The sequence below is a fragment of the Chrysochloris asiatica genome, unplaced genomic scaffold (genome assembly GCF_000296735.1).
Source record: "Chrysochloris asiatica unplaced genomic scaffold, ChrAsi1.0 scaffold00062, whole genome shotgun sequence".
Lineage (NCBI taxonomy): Eukaryota > Metazoa > Chordata > Mammalia > Afrosoricida > Chrysochloridae > Chrysochloris > Chrysochloris asiatica.
Window position 1 is genome coordinate 1,413,609 of NW_006408580.1, and position 20,832 is coordinate 1,434,440.

The 20,832-nt window shown below is 37.9% G+C and overlaps 1 protein-coding gene and 1 pseudogene across 1 annotated transcript in view; one reads left to right on the top strand and one right to left on the bottom strand.

Annotated features, from left to right (window-relative positions):
• The window catches only part of LOC102828283, a 19,218-nt pseudogene extending 3,357 nt beyond the window's left edge, over positions 1-15,861 (top strand).
• The window catches only part of RP2 (retinitis pigmentosa 2 (X-linked recessive)), an 88,434-nt gene that overhangs the window by 6,505 nt on the left and 61,097 nt on the right, over positions 1-20,832 (bottom strand). The window lies entirely within an intron of this gene.

The window sequence follows — 20,832 nt, forward strand, 5'->3', positions numbered from 1 at the left end:
GAAAATTTCCATGAACTTTTTGAAGCTCCCTCGTATCATACAACTTTTACCAATTTTTGCATATATACAATTTCTTGATAGTAATTATATTTCTCAGCTGTGCAACCCTACTCATTGTGGTTGTTAAGTGCTGTTCAATTGGTTCTGACCCATAGCTGCTAACAGAAAGGTGGGTGGTTCAAACTCAGCAGCCACTCCATGGGAGAAAGTTTATTTCCTAGGAAACCCTATGGGGCAGCTCTATTATGGTCTATAAAGTCACTATGAGTCAGAAATAACACTATGACACTGGGCTTATTTGTTTGTTTCTTACTGATTTGAGTACCAATTCATTGTATGTATGTATATACCACCTGTTACTTATCCATTATCTTGATAGGCATTTAAGTATCACTGCTTTTCATAAGGTTTTCAGTGGCTAACCATCCAGAAGTGGTCTGTCTCTCCTTCCTGATCTGTATTAGTCTGGAAGCTCTGCTGAAACCTTTCTGCCATGGACAACCTTTCTGCATGGACAACCAGTGGCACAGCTTCCAGCATCACAGAAACACACAAGCCACCACAGGACAACAAACTGATAAGTGGTTGTTACATTGTTGTTAAGTGCTGTCGAGTTGATTCTGACCCATAGCTACTCTGTACAGGGTTTCTGAGGAGCAGGTGGTGGGTCTGAACCACTGAACCTGTGGATCACAGTCCAGTACTGTTCCTACAGCACCACACCACAAGTCCCGCACATGCCCTCACCTAACAAAAAAAAAAACAAAAAAAAACCTGGCAGATTTATAGAGACTAAAGTTTACTAGTGGTTACCAGGGTGGCAATGTGGGTTAGGTACTGGCTGCTAACTTCAAGGTTGACAGTTTATATCCACTATGATAGAAAGATGATGCTGTCTGTTCCCGTAAAGATTTATAGTGTCAGAAACTCTATACAACATCGCTATGAGTGAGCACTGAAGGCCTTTACTCATCTAGGCCTAGAAATTTGGAATTCAGTTAGCTACCTGGCCAACATGCTTGCTTGCTGAACGTGAAGAGGACGTAAAATATTTACTGATGAAGATCAAAGAGCACAGCCTTCAGTATGGATTGCATCTCAATGTAAAGAAAACAAAAATCCTCACCAATGGACCAATAAACAACATTCTTATCAATGGAGAAAAGATTGAAGTTGTCAAGGACTTCACTCTTCTTGGATCAACTATCAACACTCATGGAAGTAGCAGTCAAAAAATCAAATAATGTATTATATTGCATTAGGCAAATCTGCTGAGCAAGAACTTTTAAAAGTGTTGAAGAGCAAAGATGTCAGCTTGAGGACTAAGGTGCGCCTGACCCAAGCCATGGTATTTTCAATAACCTTATATACATGCGAAAGCTGGACAGTGAATAAGGAAGACCATAGAAGAATTGATGCTTTTGAGTTATGGTGTTGGAGGAGAATATTGCAAGTGCCATGGGCTGCCAAAAGAATAAACAGATCTGGGTTGGAAGAAGTGCTCCTTAGAGGCCAAGATGGCCAAACTTCGTCTCTCATGCTTCGGACATATTGTCAGGAGGGACCAGTCGCTGGAGAAGGATATCATGTTTGGTAATGTGGAGTGTCAGAGAAAAAGAGGAAGACCCCCAGCGAGATGGATTGGCAAAGTGGCAGCATCAATAGGCTCAAGTGTGGCAACAACTGTGAAGTTGGCCCAGGATCTGGCAGTGTTTCATTCCATTGTGCATAGGGTCACTATGAGTTGGTACTGACTCGATGGCACCTAACAACAACACCAACACCTGGCCAACTTATTGGGAGAGATCCATACTGATGACCATTCCGAAGAAAGGTGAAATGTGGAAATCATTGAACAATACTATCAACATCACATGTAAGTAAAACTTTTCTGAAGAGGACATGAAACTAGGGATAATCATGGCTGACATCAGAGGGATCTTGGCTGAAAGCAGAGAGTACCAGAGAGAAGTTTACTTGTGCTTTCTTTATTGACTGTGCTGAAGTATTAGACAGTGTGGATCATAATAAATGATGGACAACAATGCACAGAATGGATATTCCAGAACACTTAATTGTGCTCATGAAGACCCTGTACAAAAACCAAGAGGCAGTCATTCAAATAGAAAAGAGGGGATACTGAATAGTTTAAAATTAAGAAAGGTGTGTGCCAGGGTTGTATCCTTTCACCATATTTATTCAATCTGGATGCTGAACAAGAAAATCTGAGAAACTGGTTTATATGATGCACAAAGTGGTATCAAGATTGGAGGAAGACTTATTAACAACCTACAATATGCAAATGACAACTCTCTTTGCTGGAAGAGAAGACACTTTGAAATACTTACTGATGGAGATTAAAGACAACAGTCTTCAGTATGGATTGCACATAAATGTGAAGAAAACAAAAATCCTCAGAACTGGATCAACAAATAACATCATGATAAATGGAGAAAGACTGAAGTTCCCAAAACTTCATTTTACTCAGACCCACAATCAACACTCAGGAAGCAGCAGTCAAGAAATCAAACAACGTATTGCATTAGGCAAATTTGCTACAAAAGACCTCTTTAAAGTGTTCAAGAGCAAAGATATCAGTTTGAGGACAAAGGTGTGCCTGATCTAAGTCATGGTATTTTCAATAGCATCATATGCATGTGAAAGTTGGATAATGAATTGAAAGCAATTCGGTCAGAATGATCCATGGAAGCCAGGATGGTCAGACGTCATCTCTCATACATTGGACATATTCTCAGAAGGGGCCAGTCCCTAGAGAAGGATATCATGTTGGGTAAAGTGGAGGGTAGGAGAAAAAGAGGAAGACCCCCAACAAGAGGGATTAACACAGGACCGGGCAGTGAGTCAGTATTGACTCGATGGCACCTAACAACAACAACCACAATGGTAGTTCTTATGTGATATGGCTCTATATGGTAAATACTGCACTGCTAACCATAAAGTTGGCAGTTCAAACCCAACAGATGCTCTCAGAAATCTTATACAGGTTTGTTGTAAGTTTGTACCGATTCAACAACACAGAACAATAGTTCTACTTTTAGTTTTTGAGGCGCCATCACACTGTTTTTCACAATGGTTGTACCATTTTGCATTCTCACTAGTAATGGATAAAGGCTCCAATATCCCCAAATCCTCACCAATATTTCCTCTTTTATTTTCTCTTTTTATATCTTAGCCATTCTAGTGGGTGTGAAATGGTTATCTCATGTGGTTTTGATTAGCATCTCTCTGATAGCTAATAACTTTGGGTATCTTTTCATGTGTTTGGTGGCTATTTGAATGTATTCTGATGGAATATCTATTCAACTCCTCTGTCCAATTTATGATTGGGTTATTTATCTTTTTATTATGTTGTTGAATTTTAATATATATTTTAACTATCAGATTCTTATAGAATATATAATTTCTGAAGATATTCTCCTGGTTGGTAGCTTGTCTTTTCACTTTTTTTGTAAAGTCTTTGATGAACAAAAGTTTTTAATTTTTTGAGGTCCCATTTACTTATTTTGTCTTTTGCTATTTGTGCTTTCATCATTATATTAAATAATCCATTGTTGACAATCAGGCCTGACAGCAGTGTTCCTGCTTTTACTTCTAAATATTTTATGGTTTTGGTTTGCACATTTAGGTGATTAATCCATTTTGAATTTGTTTTTGTGTATGGTGTAAAGGCATGGATCTTGTTTCATTTCTCTGCATGTGGAAATCCAATTATTTTTTTTCCCACCAAATGGACTTAGCAAACTCATTAAAGATCAGTTAACCATAGATGTGTGGGTTTATATCTGGACTCTCAATTCTATTCCATTGGTCTATGTGTAGGACAAGCACTGAACTGCAAGGTTGGTGTGAACTGCAAAGTTGGTGGTTCAATCTCACCAGCTGATCTCTGGAAACCCTAGAAAGGGTTGCTATGAGTCAGAACTGACTTGATGGCACTTAACAACTTCATCAGGTGTCTACTGTTATACCAGTACCAGACTGTTTTGATTAATGTAGATGTATATTTTAAAATTAGGAAATGTGAGTCCTCTTACTTTGTTTCTTCTCTTTGAACATTGGAATGGAAAGAGGTCCCAAATTGCCACCTGTCTGGCACCTCTTTCCATTCCATATAAAGTTTTGGCTAGTTTTTTCCTTTTCTAAAGAAGTCTGTTGGAATTTTGATCAGAGTTGCACTGAATCTATAGAATTCATTGGGTAGTATTGATATCTTAATAATATTAAGTCTTCCAATCCATGAACATGAAACATCCATCCATTTATTTAAGTCTTCTTTAATCTCTTTAAGTAGTGTTTTATAGTTTTCATTCTCTTAGCCCTTCATATTCCTCATTAGATTTACTGCTAGGTATTTTATTCTCTTCCTCCACTCGTTTAGCAGTTTGTCATACTGTGGTGGCTTGTGTGCTGCTATGATGTTGGGAGTTATGCCACTGGTATTTTAAATACCAGCAGAGTCACCTATGGTGGACAGGTTTCAGTGGAACTTCCAGATGAAGACAGACTAGGGAAAAGGAGAGGTAGACCACTTCTGAATTGTTAGTCACTGAAAGTTTTATGAATAACAGTCAATATTGACTGATATGGTGCCGGAAGATGAACTCCTCAGGTTGGAAAGAACTCAAATGACATAGATGAAGTAAAGTTTTCGTAAACTTCATTTGCTGATAGGGAACAAATCAAAATGAGAAGAAACACCTGTAAACATTCAGTATGAACTGGAACATGAAAGGTTCAAAATATGAATATAGGAAAATTGGAAGTGGTCAAAAATGAAATGGAATACATAAAGCTGAGATGGACAGGTATTAGTCATTTTGAATCAGACAATCAAATAGTTTATTATGCCAGGAACAACAAACTGAAGAGAAATGGCATCATCAAAAACAACATTTCAAGATCTGTATTGAAGTATAGGGTAGTTATCTATAGACCTACAAGGAAGACCAGTAAATACCCGTTAGTCAAATTTACTAACCAACCACTACCAACTTCTTCATTATGAAATTGCATGAAACACATATAATCAAGATTACTGGCTTTTGGAATGTGAAAGTTGGAAGCAAACAGGAAGGATTAGTACTTGGAAATTTTGGCCTTGGTGATAGAAATGATGCTGGAGATCACATGAAAGAATTTTGAAAGGCCAATGAATTATTCATTGCAAATATCTTTTTAAAGCAACATAAAAGATTATACACTCACCAGATGGAATACACAGAAATCAAATTAACTATATCTGTGGGAAGAGATGGTGAAAACTTCCATATCATTAGCCAAAACAAGACCAGGGGCCAACTGTGGAACACACCATCAACTGCTCAGGCTGAAGAAAATTAAAACAAGTCCACGAAAGCCAAAATATGTCCTTGAATATATCCCACCTGAATTTAGAGACTATCTCAAGAACAGATTTGGTAGAGACTATCTCAAGAACAAATTTGATAAAACCAGAAGAGTTTTACATCAAAAATAACATCATACGTGAAGAAAGCAAAAAAAAAAAAAAAAAAGTCCCTAAAAAGGAAAGAAAGAAAAAATCAAAGTGGATCTCAGAAAAGACACTGAAACTTGCAGTTGAATGCAGAGAAGCTAAAGTGTCTGGAAGAAGCACAGTCAGAATGCTTGTTAGATATAAGGATGGCTAGACTTTGTTTCGCTTACTTTGCACATGTGGTTAGGAGACTTCAGTCTCTGGAGAAGAATATCAAGCTTGGTAAAGTGGAGGATCAGTCAAAAAGAGGAAGATCCCTAATTCCCTAATGAGAGGTAATGACACAGTAGCAGCAACAATGGGCTCAAGCATAGTAACAATTGTGAGGATGGTACAGGACCAGGCAGCTTCAAAGGATGTTTTAAACACTTAGGGAACTTTGAATACAGATGATATTAAAGAGTTATTGTTAATTCTATTAGAAGTGCTAATGAATTGTAGTTATGAAAGAAAACATCCTTTTTTGCTTTGCTTAACACACATGTAGAAATATTTAGGAATAAAAATGATAGTATACATAAAATTTGATTTAAAAACTTCAGCAAAAAATGGAGATATTTACTTTTTAAGAGTAACAAATGATGGGATGGATATATATAGGATCCTCATTCTCTCTACTTTTGAGTAGAAATAGTATATTTGAAAAAAATTTTTTAAAGATAAGCTTAAAAAGCAGTTGTTGTTAAGTACCATTGAGTCAGTTCCAACTCACATCAATCCTGTATAGGGTTTCCAAGGCTTTAAATATTCATGGGAGCAGAAAACCTCATCTTTCTCCTGCAGAGCGGCTGTTAGGCTCAAACCACGGACCTTGTGGTACAGTCTTATTGTATGAAGTCTTATTCATACTTACTATATGAAGCCACCACACTCCTGAAAAGCAGTTGAAACTCAATATTGAACTAAAAGGAAAAACCATGATAGTAAATGTAAGGTTTTCAACTTTTCAAAGAATGGAAAGTTTGATTTAAGAAGGCAGAATAACTCTGAGTCAGAGCCAACTTAATGGTGTGGTGCTGGAGTATAAGCATTGGACTGCTAACTGCAAGGTCGGAAGTTCAAACCTACCAGTTGCTTTTGGAAACCCTTTACAGGGTCACTATGAGTCAGAACCGATTTGACGACACACAACAACAATATGATTTTATTCAGGATCACTAAAAGGAAATATCTGAAAGTCGTTTTGTAATCAAGAACATATTCTAACTGATGGTGCATAGAGGGGACTGTAATCATTGCAATGAAACAAAGTATGATCTGTGGAATGTAAAACTGATGATTTACCCTATAAAATTTTACTCAATTCATAATAAAAGCTTAAAAAGTAAAAGATAATAGAATTTTCCACAAACTTTTTGAAGTCCCTTTGTGCTATTACTAAAATTCTTTCATTCCTGACTTTTTTGTTTCTCACTGTTATTAATAAAGTACTAACTAGAAGAAAAAAAAAACCATAATCTAGAATTCAGAATACTAATCTTGTTAGAATTACTCAAGCATGTAACTTGGTTGATATTCTTGGGATAAAATATGATGGACTTCTAATACTGACCTAGTAATTACTCAATAAACAAAAAAGTTGGAACAATTTAATCTGTTTTTCAAAACAATGGATAATCCTCAAAAAATTATATTGCTTAAAATAAATATTTTTAAGCAGTCATATTTGAGTACGTGATGGTTATGACTACCATTTCTGTGATTATTTCAAACTGAACTATGAGGTCAACAAGAACATTGGTCATGTCTTTAGGGTTTTAATGGGAACATTTTGTCAAATATTTGAGATGTTATGAAAAACTGCAAGACTTTAAAGTAGGTAAAAGATTCCCCAATTTGCTGTCTAGCAAATCCTTCTGAGTTAGCTAATATCACCGAATAATAAGCCACTATTATGTCTCCATTCATAGCGACCCTGTATAGGAATTTCCAGAAGTTCCAACCTTGTGGTTGGCAGTCCAGTGCTTATCCTACAATGCCACACCAGGCAGAGAAATAGGAATATGATAGTATCAGGTATATACACTAGCTGTGAAGTTGTTTGTAGTCGTTGTTAAGTGCCATCAAGTCGGTTCCAACTAATAGTGACCTTGTATACACCTGATATCATATTTCCAAGGAGCAGCTGGTGGGTTTGAACTGCCAACCTTGCAGTCTAGTGCATTATCCTGCAGCACCACACCAGGACTCCGTGAAGTTGCATAGTATTATATTATTTTCCAGAGGTGAACTCCAATTCTATAAAAAATGTATACTATAGAGAAGGGCAGAATAAGATGGGAGTGTATGCCACAGCATACTCCTATCCCCCAACAACAATAACAACAACAACAAAAAAACATAAGTTGATGGCATCAACAGTTTCAGAACTTCAGAAATCCGTTAAAGGATTTCTGTTGTTATTTGCCATTGAGTCAGTTCCAATTAATAGGAACCTTATGCACAACAGAATGAAACACTGCCAGTCCTGCACCATCTTCACTAATGTTGCTAAGCTTGAGCCCATTGCTGCTACCATATGTCAATCCATTTTATTGGGGTCTTCTTTCTTTCTTTTTTGCTTATCCTTCACTTATCAAGCATGATGTCCTTCTCCAGTGACTGGTTCCTCCTGATAACATGTCTGAAGTATGAGAGATGAAGTCTCACGATCCTGGCTTCTAAGGAGCACTCTGGCTATACTTCTTCTAACAGATTTGTTTGTTCTTTTGTCAGTCCATGGTACTTTTAATATTCCTCTCCAACACCAAAACTCAAATGCGTCAATTCTTCTACGGTCTTCCTCATTCACTGTCCAGCTTTTGCATGCATATGAAGCTACTGAAAATGCCATGGTTTGGGTCAGGCGCACCTTAGTCCTCAAACTGACATCTTTGCTCTTGAACACTCTTAAAGAGTTCTTGTGCAGCAGATTTACCTAATGCAATGCATCATTTGATTTCTTGACTCTGCTTCCATGAGTGTTGATTGTGGATCCCAGCAAAATGAAGTCTTTGACAACTTCACACTTTTCTTCATTTGTTGTTGTTGTTATGTGCCTTGGAGTCGATTTCGACTCATAGCGACCCTACACAGGGTTTCCGAGGCTGTAAATCCTTACGGGAGCAGAAAGCCTCATCTTTCTCCCACGGAACCGCTGGTAGTTTCAAACTGCTGACCTTGCGGCTCACAGCCCGATTCGTAACCACTACGCTACCAGAGCTCCTTTCTTCATTTATATGGATGTTATTTATTGGTCCAGTGGTAAGGATTTTTGTTTACTTTACATTGAGGTGAAACCCATACTGAAGGCTGTGGTCTTTGATCTTCATCAGTAAGTATTTTAAGTATTAGAGTAAGTAAATGCTGCAAGAAGGAAAAGGTGACATGTATAAATGGTAGGAAAGGATTGACTTTCCATTTGTCTGCACCTTGCCCCCTTCCTTCTGTAATGTGGCCATACTGAGGTGGCTGTAGTGACTGACAAGGAGTTTGGTGCTGGAATGGCCACAGTCAGTTCCCCCAGGAAAAGAATGTGGTGTTGCTATGGCAATAACCAGCATCCCCAGATGGGACACCTGGTATTGAAGCAGATGACTATGTTGTTGTTGCTGTTAAGTGCTGTTGAGTCATTTACCACTCATAGCAAACCTGTATAGGGTTTCTGAGGAATGACTGATGAATTTGAACTGCTGACCTTGTGGTTCAAACTGACTTTGTGGTCCAGTGCATTATCCCACAGCACCACACAATAATGGGAGTATGGTGGTGCCATACAATAAGCACTAGACTGTGAACCACAAGGCTGATGGTTTGAGCCCACCAGCCGCTCAGCAAGAGAAAGATGAGGGTTTCTGCTCCTGCAAAGCTTTAAAGCCTCAGAAACTCTTCCAGGGTCACTATGAGTCGGAATCGACTCAACAGCACTTAAGAACAACAATGATATTAATAAAATAATAATAAGAGCAAACCCTAGGGAAAAGGAAGAAACTGATTTCTAGGGTTACCACAGTATAGATCATCAATTTCAACAAATAATCGCAAGGCATATGAAGAGATAGTAGTGGATAGCCCATGCAAACGACTAAAAAAAGTGCCAGAAACAGTCCCTGAGGAAGAACAGATAATGGATTAACTAGACAAAGACATTAAAACAACAATATTAAAAATGCTCACAGAGCTAAAGGAATTCAGGAAAATGATTACAGAAACAAAATGAGAAGTTCAATAATGAGATAATAACTTTTAAAAATGAACCAATCAGAAATACTGAAGCTGAAATGTATAATAACAGAAATGAAAATTAGGGGTACTGATAAAACAACAGACACATAAACCAATGGAATAGAATTGTGTGCCCAGAAATCAACCTACACATCTATGGTCAACTGATTTTTGATAAGGGTACTAAGTCTACTCGACAGGGAAAGAAGTCTCTTCAATAAATGGTGTGAGAAAATTAGATTACTATGTGCAGAAAAATGAAACATGATCCATGTTTCACAGTATACACAAAAACAAATTCAAAACGGTTTAAAGACCTAAATATGCAAACTAAACCCATAAAACACCTAGCAGAGATTTGTCTTCAAGCTCTCCAACTCAGTCTTTCACTGACCCAATTAAACTTCTTTGCCCTTTCAATGTGTTATCTAGATCTAAAGTCTTAGTATTCATCTTCTGGTTTTCTCAATGCTGTTTTTTGTATTGTTTCCTATTTTTCATTTATTTTGTCAATTTATTTTTATAGTGTTTCCCTGAATTCTTCTAAAGGTTTTCCTTGATTTCATCTGCAGTTTTCTCGATTGTTTTTTCACTCCTTGCTTTCTCCCAGATATTGTTGTCATATTTATATTTAATTGATGGTTGTATGTTGATGTGTCCTCAGGCACTTACCATCTGTTTCCTGGTGGATGTGACAGAGACCAGAAGTGTGAATGAACTACTCTATTTACTGTTTGCATAGCATCCAGAATTGGGGTGGTATGCTCAGAGCCTGAGCCCAGGCCAAGCAGAGGCTGCAAAGGAGTTGGTACCACTGGCTGCTGGGCTAGCGAGGGTCAGGACTGGCCATGCCCCTGGCTACCAGGAAGCATGGGAACAAGGAAGAACTGTATCCCCTTTGCCACTAACCTCTAGCCAAGTCCTGTGCCTTCAGGACTTGGCTAGAGGTTAGTTGATAATATCAACAGCACCCACAAAAGCACAAGATGGCTACAATGCTACACTCCAGGCATCAGCCGTGGCTGTATTTGTTCTCTCCCTTGCTGATTCTGTTCAGCTTTCTCCTCTAGTTGGTACTCAATCAATCTCTTTGTCCTATCTTCTGAAGCACAGGGTTCCAGGGTCATCATTCATTTGGTCTCCCATGTTCTTGTTGCTGAGGGTCTGCTCAACACATCTGCCTACTCTGCCATTTTGTCCTGGGAATCTAGAAATTAAATCTTGGCTCAATTAGATTCAGGCAAGAATTTTGGCAAGAACAGTACACAAGAAATCTTGTGTATTTATTATTGTATCACATCAGGAGAAAACATAATATCAGATTAGCTCATTATCAACAATGCTAAATTTGATCACCAGGTTTAGGTGGTTGTCTTATGCTTGGTTCTCTAGAGAAGCAAAACCAGGGAAACATATATGTATATATATACAGAGAAATTAATATAAAAGAAATAGCTCACAATTGTTGAGGTGGAAGAGTTCCAAGTCTGGATCAGATGAACCAAGATCAGCAGACAGGTCCAGCAGTCAGATAGGCAGGTCTGGTAGGAAGGAAGACAGGTCTAGCAGGCAGGCAGGCAGGCAGGCATGTAGATAATAAAGCAGGGCACTGACTCAAGTCTAAATAAGCGGAGGTTGGAGGATGCACCAGATGCAAGATCCAGACTCAGCGGAAAGCAAGCAAGCTTTGCCTGAGTGTCCATTATATTGGAAGTAGGCCACACCTCCAAGGAAACATCTTTTTAATTGAGTGGCTGCTTATAGCCAATCATCACAGAGTTAACGACACTGCTCACAGTCAGTCATCATAGAGTTAACTATACTGTATTAGATCTCACCATGGGGATAACCCCATCTGAATGCCAAACCATTGGGAATCCTGGCCCAATCAAGTTGACACAAAACCTTAAGTATCACAGTGGTGATCACCAAATCTTTGCTGCAAAGGTACATTTTCCCTTTGAATTAGAAATGTATAAATATCCTATTCCTCAGCAACCTTTTAGCTTTTACTAATAATCTTTGTCTGAATTATTATATTGGGAATTTAAAACAGGTGATTTCTAAAATCTATCATTTCTTTTTCATTTATTAGTTCACAGTCTTTTCTAAAGAGCAGAAGTACTTTTCTTTATTCCCTGTCTTCCCCTTTCGTTTATTGCCACTGTGGTGCATGGGCTTGTTGTTGTTAAATATATTGCCTTAATTATACTATTTGATACTCAAATTATCCAAAATTTGACTAGTGGAATCTCAATCAAGCTGGCTTCTGTGATCTTTTGACAATACCTCATTAGTCTTTGCATTTTTTCTCTGGGTATTTCTGGTTTTAAGAATTGCTTATACAATGTTTATTTGTTGAAATCTTTGTAACTTCTGCCAATTGGTTTTAGTTTGACTTTTTGAAGCAATATAACATTCTACTTCTAATATGTGGAATGTTCTGTTACTTAAGCACAGATATCATCTTTGGGTTAGAACAGTTCTGTGACAACTTTTTACAAACATCACCAGTTGCCATTCTGACTCACGATGACCCCATGTGTCAGAGTAGGGTTTTAAATGGCTGATGTTTTAGAAGTAAATCACGATGCCTTTCTTCTAAGGCATCTCTAAGTAGACTTCAACATCAAATCTTTCAGCTAGCAGCAGAGCATATTAACCATTTGCACTACCCAACTATTCCTACTAATATTATACAAGTACATAAATAACTTAGTTCTCCTTTTATGCACAACTCATTACCCATAATTAACTGACCAAATTTCTGAAAGCTTCTGAGAGTTTAAAGGTTTGTTTTCAAGGTTTCATCATAATGTTCCAGTGTCAAAGGGTCCTTTCTACCTCTGAAGATGGAGCAGGTGCATTGTCGTGATGGAAAAAAAAACTTCCTTGGTGAAACTTTCATGTTCTTTTCCTCAGCAATGTAGCATTCAATTTTCTAAAAACTTCTTAATAAGCCCCATCCACCACTCATCTGTCAGTTTGTTGCACTGTGATGGCTGTGTGTTGCCATGATGCTAGAAGCTATGCAATAGCATTTTAAATACCAACAGGGTCACCCATGGTGGTGAGGGTTCAGCAGAGTTTCTAGACTAAGACAGACTAGAAAGAAGTAAAGAGAATTATTTCTTCAAGGTTATTGTTGTTGTTAAGTGCTGTTGAGTCAGTTTAAACTCAGCGACTCAGTATAGGGTTTCTGAAGAGCAGCTGGTGGATTTGAACTGCCGACCCTATGGTTCAAACAATCTTGTGGTCTAGTGCTTTAAACCACAGCGCCACACCAGGACTCCTCTGAAAGGTTACCTACTGACAACCTTATCAATATGTCTACATGGAAGATCAGTGAATACTACCATTATTCACATTTATGCACTAGCCACTAAAGTCAATGATAATGAAATTGAAGAGTTCTACCAACTTCTTCAAGGAGCTCTTGTAGTGTAGTGGTTATGAATCGGGCTGCAAACCTTAAGGTCAGCAGTTCGAAACTACCAGCTGTTCCATGGGAGAAAGATGAGGCTTTCTGCTCCTGTAAAGATTTACAGCCTCAGAAACCCTGTACAGGGTTGCTATGAGTCGGAACCGACTCCACGGTACATAACAACAGTAACAACCAACTTCTTCAGAGTCTTGGTTTGGTGCTGTGGGTTAATGTGCTAGACTGCAAAGTTACTTTGAACCACAAGGTCAGCAGTTCAAGTTCACCAGCTGCTTCTCGAAAACCCTATATAGGGTTGCTATGGGTCTGAATCGACTCAACAGCACTTAACAACAATAACATCTTCATGGAGTTCTGGTGTGGCACTGTGGGATAAAGCACTGGGTCACAAGGCCAGTTTGAACCACAAGGTTGGAAATTCACACTCACCAGTAGCTCCTTGGGAACCCTATACAGGATTACTATGAGTCAGAACTGACTGGACAGCACTTAACAACAACAACAACCAACTTCTTCAGTCTGAAACTGATCAAACATGTAATAAAAATGCACTGGTGACTTGAATGTGAAAGTTGGAAATAAATAGTTGGAAAATATGGCCTTGGTGATAGAAACAATGTTGATTGCTGTATGATAGAATTTTACACAACTAATGACTTACTCATTGCAAATAACCTTTATTTTTCAACAACTTAAAAGGCAACTATACACATGGACCTCACCAGATGGACACACAGAAATCAAACTGAATACATCTGCGGAAAGAGATGATGAAAAAGCTCTATATCACTAGTCAAAAACAAGACCAGGGGCCACCTGTGGAACAGACAATCAATTGCTCATATGCAAGTTCAGGCTGAAGCTTAAGAAAATGAAAACAAGTCTACAAGAGCCAAAATATATCCCAAATGAATTTAGTGACCATCTTAAGAACAGATTTGATGCATTAGATCAAGTGACCAAAGACCAGAACTGTGGAACATAAAAAAAAAAAAAAAAAAAAAAAAATCATACATGAAGAAAGCAAAAAGTTACTAAAAAGACCAAAGTGAAATATCAGAAAAAACTTTGAAACTTGCTCTAGAACATAGAGAAGCTAAAGTATCTGGAAGAAATGATGAAGTATATTTCAAAGGGCAACTTGAGAACACAAATTCAAGTATTATAATGAAATGTGATGTGCAAAGACCTGGAGTTAAAAAACCAAAAGGAAGAACATACTTAGCATTTCTCAAGTTGAAAGAACTGAAGAAAAAATTCAAGCCTCGAGTTTCAATACTGAAAGAGTCTATGGGCAAAATATTGAATGACACAGGAAACATAAAAAGATGACAGAAACACAAATAATCACTGTACTCAACTCATTCTGTAGAGGAGCTTCTGGTGGCCAATACTGCTGAAAGTGGCAAGCTGAGATGCCATCCTACTGGTCAAGACACTAGACTATTGTGGCTAGTGACACATAACAAGATGGACTAGTCCCTGAAAAGGCATTCCCAGATAGAGACAAGAAGAAAGAGCAGTCAGATGTATCCATTTCTCCTAGAGCCTCAACACATTATTATTCAATATCAAGATCAAGGTCAAGAGAAAGAAATCGAAAGTCAGAAAATGAAGGATGAAAACACAGGAGCTGGGGCAGAAGCAAAGAGGCAAACATGAACCCAAAGATAAATTCTCTAAGAACACAAGTCTGAGGACCATAATGACAAAGAACATTCTGAAAAAGGAAGAGTGACTAATTCATCTGAAAATGGTGAGGACAGACACAAGCGCAAAGAAAGTCATATAGAAGCAGAAGTCACTCAAGATCCAGGTCTTGTGAAAGACAGCACTGTAGTCAAAGTAGGGAGTGGAAGAAGTTTCAGTCTAGAAGCAGGAAGAGAAAGAAGTCATGGTCAGAAGCAAGGAAAGAAAACGGTAGGATCAGATCTCGTTCTTGCTTCAGATCAAGACATCAGCATAAGAGTATAAACTGAAGCAGGCCAAGAAGTAGAAGATGAGATAGAAAGAAGCAAATTGAGAAACCAAGAAGATTTAGCAGAAGTTTAAGCCAAACTCCCTTCCTGTTACAGGCAGAAACATAGCGATGGAGGCACAGGAAGCTCTAGCTAGAAGGTTGGAAAGGACAAAGAAGCTGTAAGAACAGTGAGAAAAGGAAATGGTTGAAAAACAAGAACAAGAAATAAGTGCAGCAGTTGCAGCTACTGGAAGTTTTGTTCTCAGTGTTGCTGCCCTGTTGGTATCAGGCACACAAGTGACTCCACAGATAGCTATGGCAGCTCAAATGCCAGCACTTTAAGAAAAAGCTTTAGCAGAGACTGGAAATGCTGTACTTAGCTATTATAACCCAGTAGCTGTGAATCCAATGAAGTTTGTGGAACAAGAGAAAAAGGAAAATGTTTTGGCAGGGCAAGAAAGAAGGGGTCAAATCCCACGACGCTGAAATATGGGGAAAACGGAATTTTGGTAAAAAAAAAAAGGACCAAAATGTCAAATTTAGGAAGTTAATGAGTATTAGGAGTGAAGATGAAGCTGGTTGTAGCTAAGTTGATGAAGAAAGCTACAAGACTTTGAAGAAACAGGAAGAAGTATTTAGGAATCTTGATGCTCAGCATGAAATGGCAAGATCACAAACGCACACAAAAGAGGAATGGGATTGGGTTTCACATCTTCAATGTAAGGAATGGATGCAATGTGAAAAATATCACATGTATATAGTTTGGGACATTATAGACTTCTTTTGTTCTGATGTCAGGTCCTTGTTCACCAAACAGCTAGCATTCTAACTTGCATGGGTATTGCACTGACTTAATTTACTGAAAAAATATGATTTTGTTGTAAATATCAGATCAGTGATACTGGTGTTGGTGTTGTAATCAGGTTAAATTCACTTCCATTCAACTTGACAGGACTATAGAAGGACAATATATATATATATATATATATATATATATATATAAAACTTTATTAAAATACTGAGTTTATTTCACATGTATATTTTTGTCTCTCCACCATTTCCATGTGTCTGACCACTGCTACTACTGTGTCCTATCAAAACATTCCATATATACTTAGAACAAAGCAAAGGGTAGAGTTCCATATTTTTGAGTTAATGAATTCTACTTTTCAAATATATACAAGCTACATGTGGGATAAAAGTCTCATTCATGGATTTTCCATGTCTGCTGTCTTGAGTACTTTTGTACTGTACTTACCCTTGTACAGTTATTTTCACCTCTTGAAACATGAAAGAAATGCTATGTAGTTGTTCTTTCGATGATCTGGCCGTATGGTACATAGTCCAGCACAAATAAGCTGGGTGGAGACAATAATAAAAATGGTTTTCTCCAAATAAATAAATAAATAAAAAGAATCGACTGTTCAGTCATTTCAAGAGCTAGCATATGATCAAGAACCAATGGCATTGAAAGAGGAAGTCCAAGCTGAACTAAAGTATTGGCAAAAAACAAGGCTCCAGGAACTGATGGAATACCAATTGAAATGTTTCAACATTTTGATGCAATGCAGGTGGCTCTCATTCATCTATGCCAAGATATTTGGAAGACAGCTACCTGACCAAGTGACTGGAAGAAATCCATATTTGTGCCCATTTAGAAGAATAGTGACCCAAAAGAATGCAGAAATCATTGAACAATATTATTAATATGATATGCAAGTAAAAGTTTGCTAATGACTCGGGAGAGGATGTGAAACTAGGGATATCATTGCTGATGTCAGCTGGTTCTCGGCTGAAACAGAGAATACCAGAAAGATATTTGTGTGTGATTTATTAACTATGCAAAGGCACTCCATTGTGTGGATTATAACAATCTATGGATAACATTGCAAAGAATAGGAATCTCAGAACACTTACTGTACTTGTGAGGAACCTGTACACACACAGTTAGAACAGAATAAAGGGATACTGAATGGTTTAAAATCAGGAAAGATGCACATCAGAGTTGTGTCCTTTTTACCATACTTGTTCATTCTTTATATATAGTTCATTGAAAAAGATGAAGACCCCCCAAAAGATGGATTGATCTTCTTTTTACAGTGGCATTAACAATGGACTCAAACATAACAACAATTTTAAGGATGTCATAGGACTCGACAGTGTTTCATTCTGTTGTGCACAGGGTTACCATGAATGGGAACTAACTCAATGGCAGTTAACAACAAGCCCCCATGATTGTCCACTGTCCTTTGAAAAAAAAAAATTCATGAAGATTACCCCTTTGGAATAAAAAAACAAAACAATTAAACAGTCACCATAACCTTCTGAGCAACCCTTTCTGCCTTGAATTTAAGTGGTCCAGCTGATTGCCTTGGATGCCACTGTTTTGACTAGACCCTGTTTTTAAAAGGCACCCTAAGGAGACTAAGGAGTTCTGGTGTGGTGCTGCTGGTTAATGAGCCAGACTACAAAGCTGTTTTAACTGCAAGGTCAGTGGTTCAAGCGCACCAGCTGCTCCTTAGAAACCCTATACAGGGTTGCTTTGGGTTGGAATCAACTCGACGGCACTTAACAACAACAACAACAAGGAGACTAAGGCAAATGTATTACTGTGAGAACTTGTTTGCAGTTGTCTACTGAGTACAGAGACATGCTTAAAAACACTTTGTTTGGAACAACTCCATGTATATATGAGCTAGAATCCTAATACCATTATGTTTTGATTTATCCTCATATATGAAATAGTGTATTAATACTTAGCAGCATACTCACAACACGTATTAGTTATTAAAATCATTCTAACATTTTATCCTCTATTTCATATACAATTTATTGTAGTTTATTTGCATATAAAGAACATGAGATGCAAATATGTCCTCTCTCTGGCATATACACAATAAATAGAGAATATTACTATACGTATTTGCTCAGGTCAGTCAAGAAAAGCCTGGTGAGCCTGGGACAGACAGTGTCCCTGTTTCTTAGAATCAGTACACCTTCAAATACACAGGGAGACAGCAACCGCAACCCTTCAGGAGGAGATATGAAGTCCAGTTCCTTTATTTCCAGACAGATTTCAGTATGTAAAACTTACTGGTGGCATTTGTTCATTTGGAAGAACAATTCCAATTATGGATGGGAAGTTAATTGATCATATTACATAGGTAAAATAGCATATCATTTTATTTATTGCTCTTATTTATTTGCCTGTATGGTCAAAGTATGCTGAAAGAAGAAAAAAACCTGTACTGTTAAACTCCAGTACAATAACAATAACACAGCAATAAATGATCATTTAAAAAATTTTACACAATAATAAAATAAGACTTTCAAGTATTAAAAAAGTAGAAAGGGGGAAAACTTATTTGCTCATTTGTAGTTGGTTATATAAAGCTTCTTGAATTATATGAAAATTTGACATTTCTGAACAGGAATAGAAAAAAAAATAAGAAAAAAAAGAAAAGGTGATGCAAGAGAAATGCTAAAAGCAGAAGAAATCAAATCAAATCAGTATGTTGGGAAAGACGAGCAGCAGCAGCTGATGGAACCTGCTACAGTTATCTTGTGAGTTCATGAACAGCTTTATAGACGAGAAAGCAAATTCACATTACAGAAATCTACCCGTGGCTTGCAGAGACAAGGGTGTGATTTTATCCTCCCCCCCCCTTTCCAACCAGCACACAACCACAGGAGATATCTCACTTTCCAGGCAGTTGGAGTCACTCAGACATAGAGAGTCATGGGGAAGACCTATATATAATAACCCCACTAAGGCAGGCTCTGATCCAAATCTGCAAAGCCAACTGTGGCCAGCTTTGGACTGGCTCTCACTAGGAGCGGAGGTCAAATGCACGCATGGGGTGCAGAAAAAAAAAGAAGAAGAAGGAAAGGAGGCAAGCAATCTGTGTGGGCCTGCTTGATGTAGCATGGCCATTTAGAACTTTCTCAGGCAGCTGTGAAGGCAAGAGGTGTAGGTCGTACAGCACACCACTTATTAGCAGAGAGAAAGGCTTTGACTTTCATTTTCACTGTTTGGGCTGTTTTTGTTTGTTTTCCTTCTTCTTGCATAACATGACAGGAGACAGCAACTGTAGTCAAACAGCCAAGCCACAGCTGTACCCTCTACAACCTTACCAACTGGGCAAGAGCCAACATCAGGGGCTATATACCAGAGTAGCAAATACAAAATTGGCTAAATCCATTCTGAATTGAACTGTATGAACAGTGAACAGAGAAGTTCATTTCTCTATTACACCTACCAGGAAGCAATTTGTGAGTGCCTAAGAACACACCAACACAGATACATCAGCTTAATACAAACACACCACTACCACATTGCCTAGAATGCAGCAGAAATTTTCTGTTCACATGAAGAAACAAGACAGAGTAGCTCAAACAAACAACCAAGAAGCAGAGCTAGAAAATGCTTTTGAGGATGAAGAGGCACTGGAACTATCTGACAAAGAACTCAGGAGAATGATATTGAGATACGTCCAAATGGTTCACAGAAAGGTCAAGGAAAACAAGGAATAATTCAGAAAAGTGCTACAGGAACAATCAAACAAAATAGATACAGCACTGGAGACAATAAAAAACCTGCAAACAGAAATCTAGAGATCAATACTAAGATATCAGAAATGGACAATACACTGAAGGGGCAAAGGAGTAGAAGTGAATCAATGGAAGCCAGAATTAGTGTGCTTGAAGACAGCTCTCTTAATACTAGTAAGACAGCAGAACAATCAGAGAAAAGAATGAAATACTCTGAAGAAAGCCTAAGCTTCATATGGGACAACATGAAGAAGAATAACCTACTGGTGATCAGAATTCCAGGACAGGAAAGAACAAAGAAAATCACAGAAAAGATAGTCAAAGGACTGTTGGAAGAAAATTTCCCTAACATCCTGAAAGATGAGATGATAAGTATTCAAAAAGTTGAACGAACCCCAAATGACAAAGACCCAAAAGAAAACCACCAAGACCTATCATAATCAAACTCTCAAAAACCAAAGACAAGGAAAGAATCCTGAAACTAGTTCAGGAAAAATGAAATGTTACCTACAAAGAAAAACCAATAAGATTAAGTTCTGATTTCTCAGCAAAAGCCATACAGGCAAGAAGGCTATGGGGAGACATATACAAAACTGTGAAAGAAAACAACTGTTAATGAAGAATCATATACCCAGCAAAACTGTCCCTCAAATATGACCGTGAAATTAGAACATTTCCAAATAAACAGAAATTAAAGGAATTTGTAAAAACAAAGCCAACTTTACAAACAAAACAAAACAAAAAAACCAAAGGGAGTCCTTTGGATTGAGAAGCAATAATAGCAGACAACAACCATAGATTGACATACATGGCAGCACCACTCAGAATTCAATCCAGACATAGAAATATCCAGAGTAAAATATAACTATAAGACTGAAGATAGGGTATCAGAGATATCAACCTATAATGAAAACAACTACAGAGTGAAAAGAAGGAAAAACAGAGTCAGGGTTTGATGGCAAACTAGGCTGTGCAGACCCTCTTCAGCAAAGATATGGAAAACTGATGAAACAGATTCAGAGGAGGGTCCCAGAACTCAGAGCTTCAGCTAAAGGCATAAATAATTTGAACAGAAGTAATACAGGAGATGACTTCTGATTTGGTGCAACCAATGTGACCTGCCAGTGCCATTTTGAAAGGGTGTGAACAGACTGAGGGACA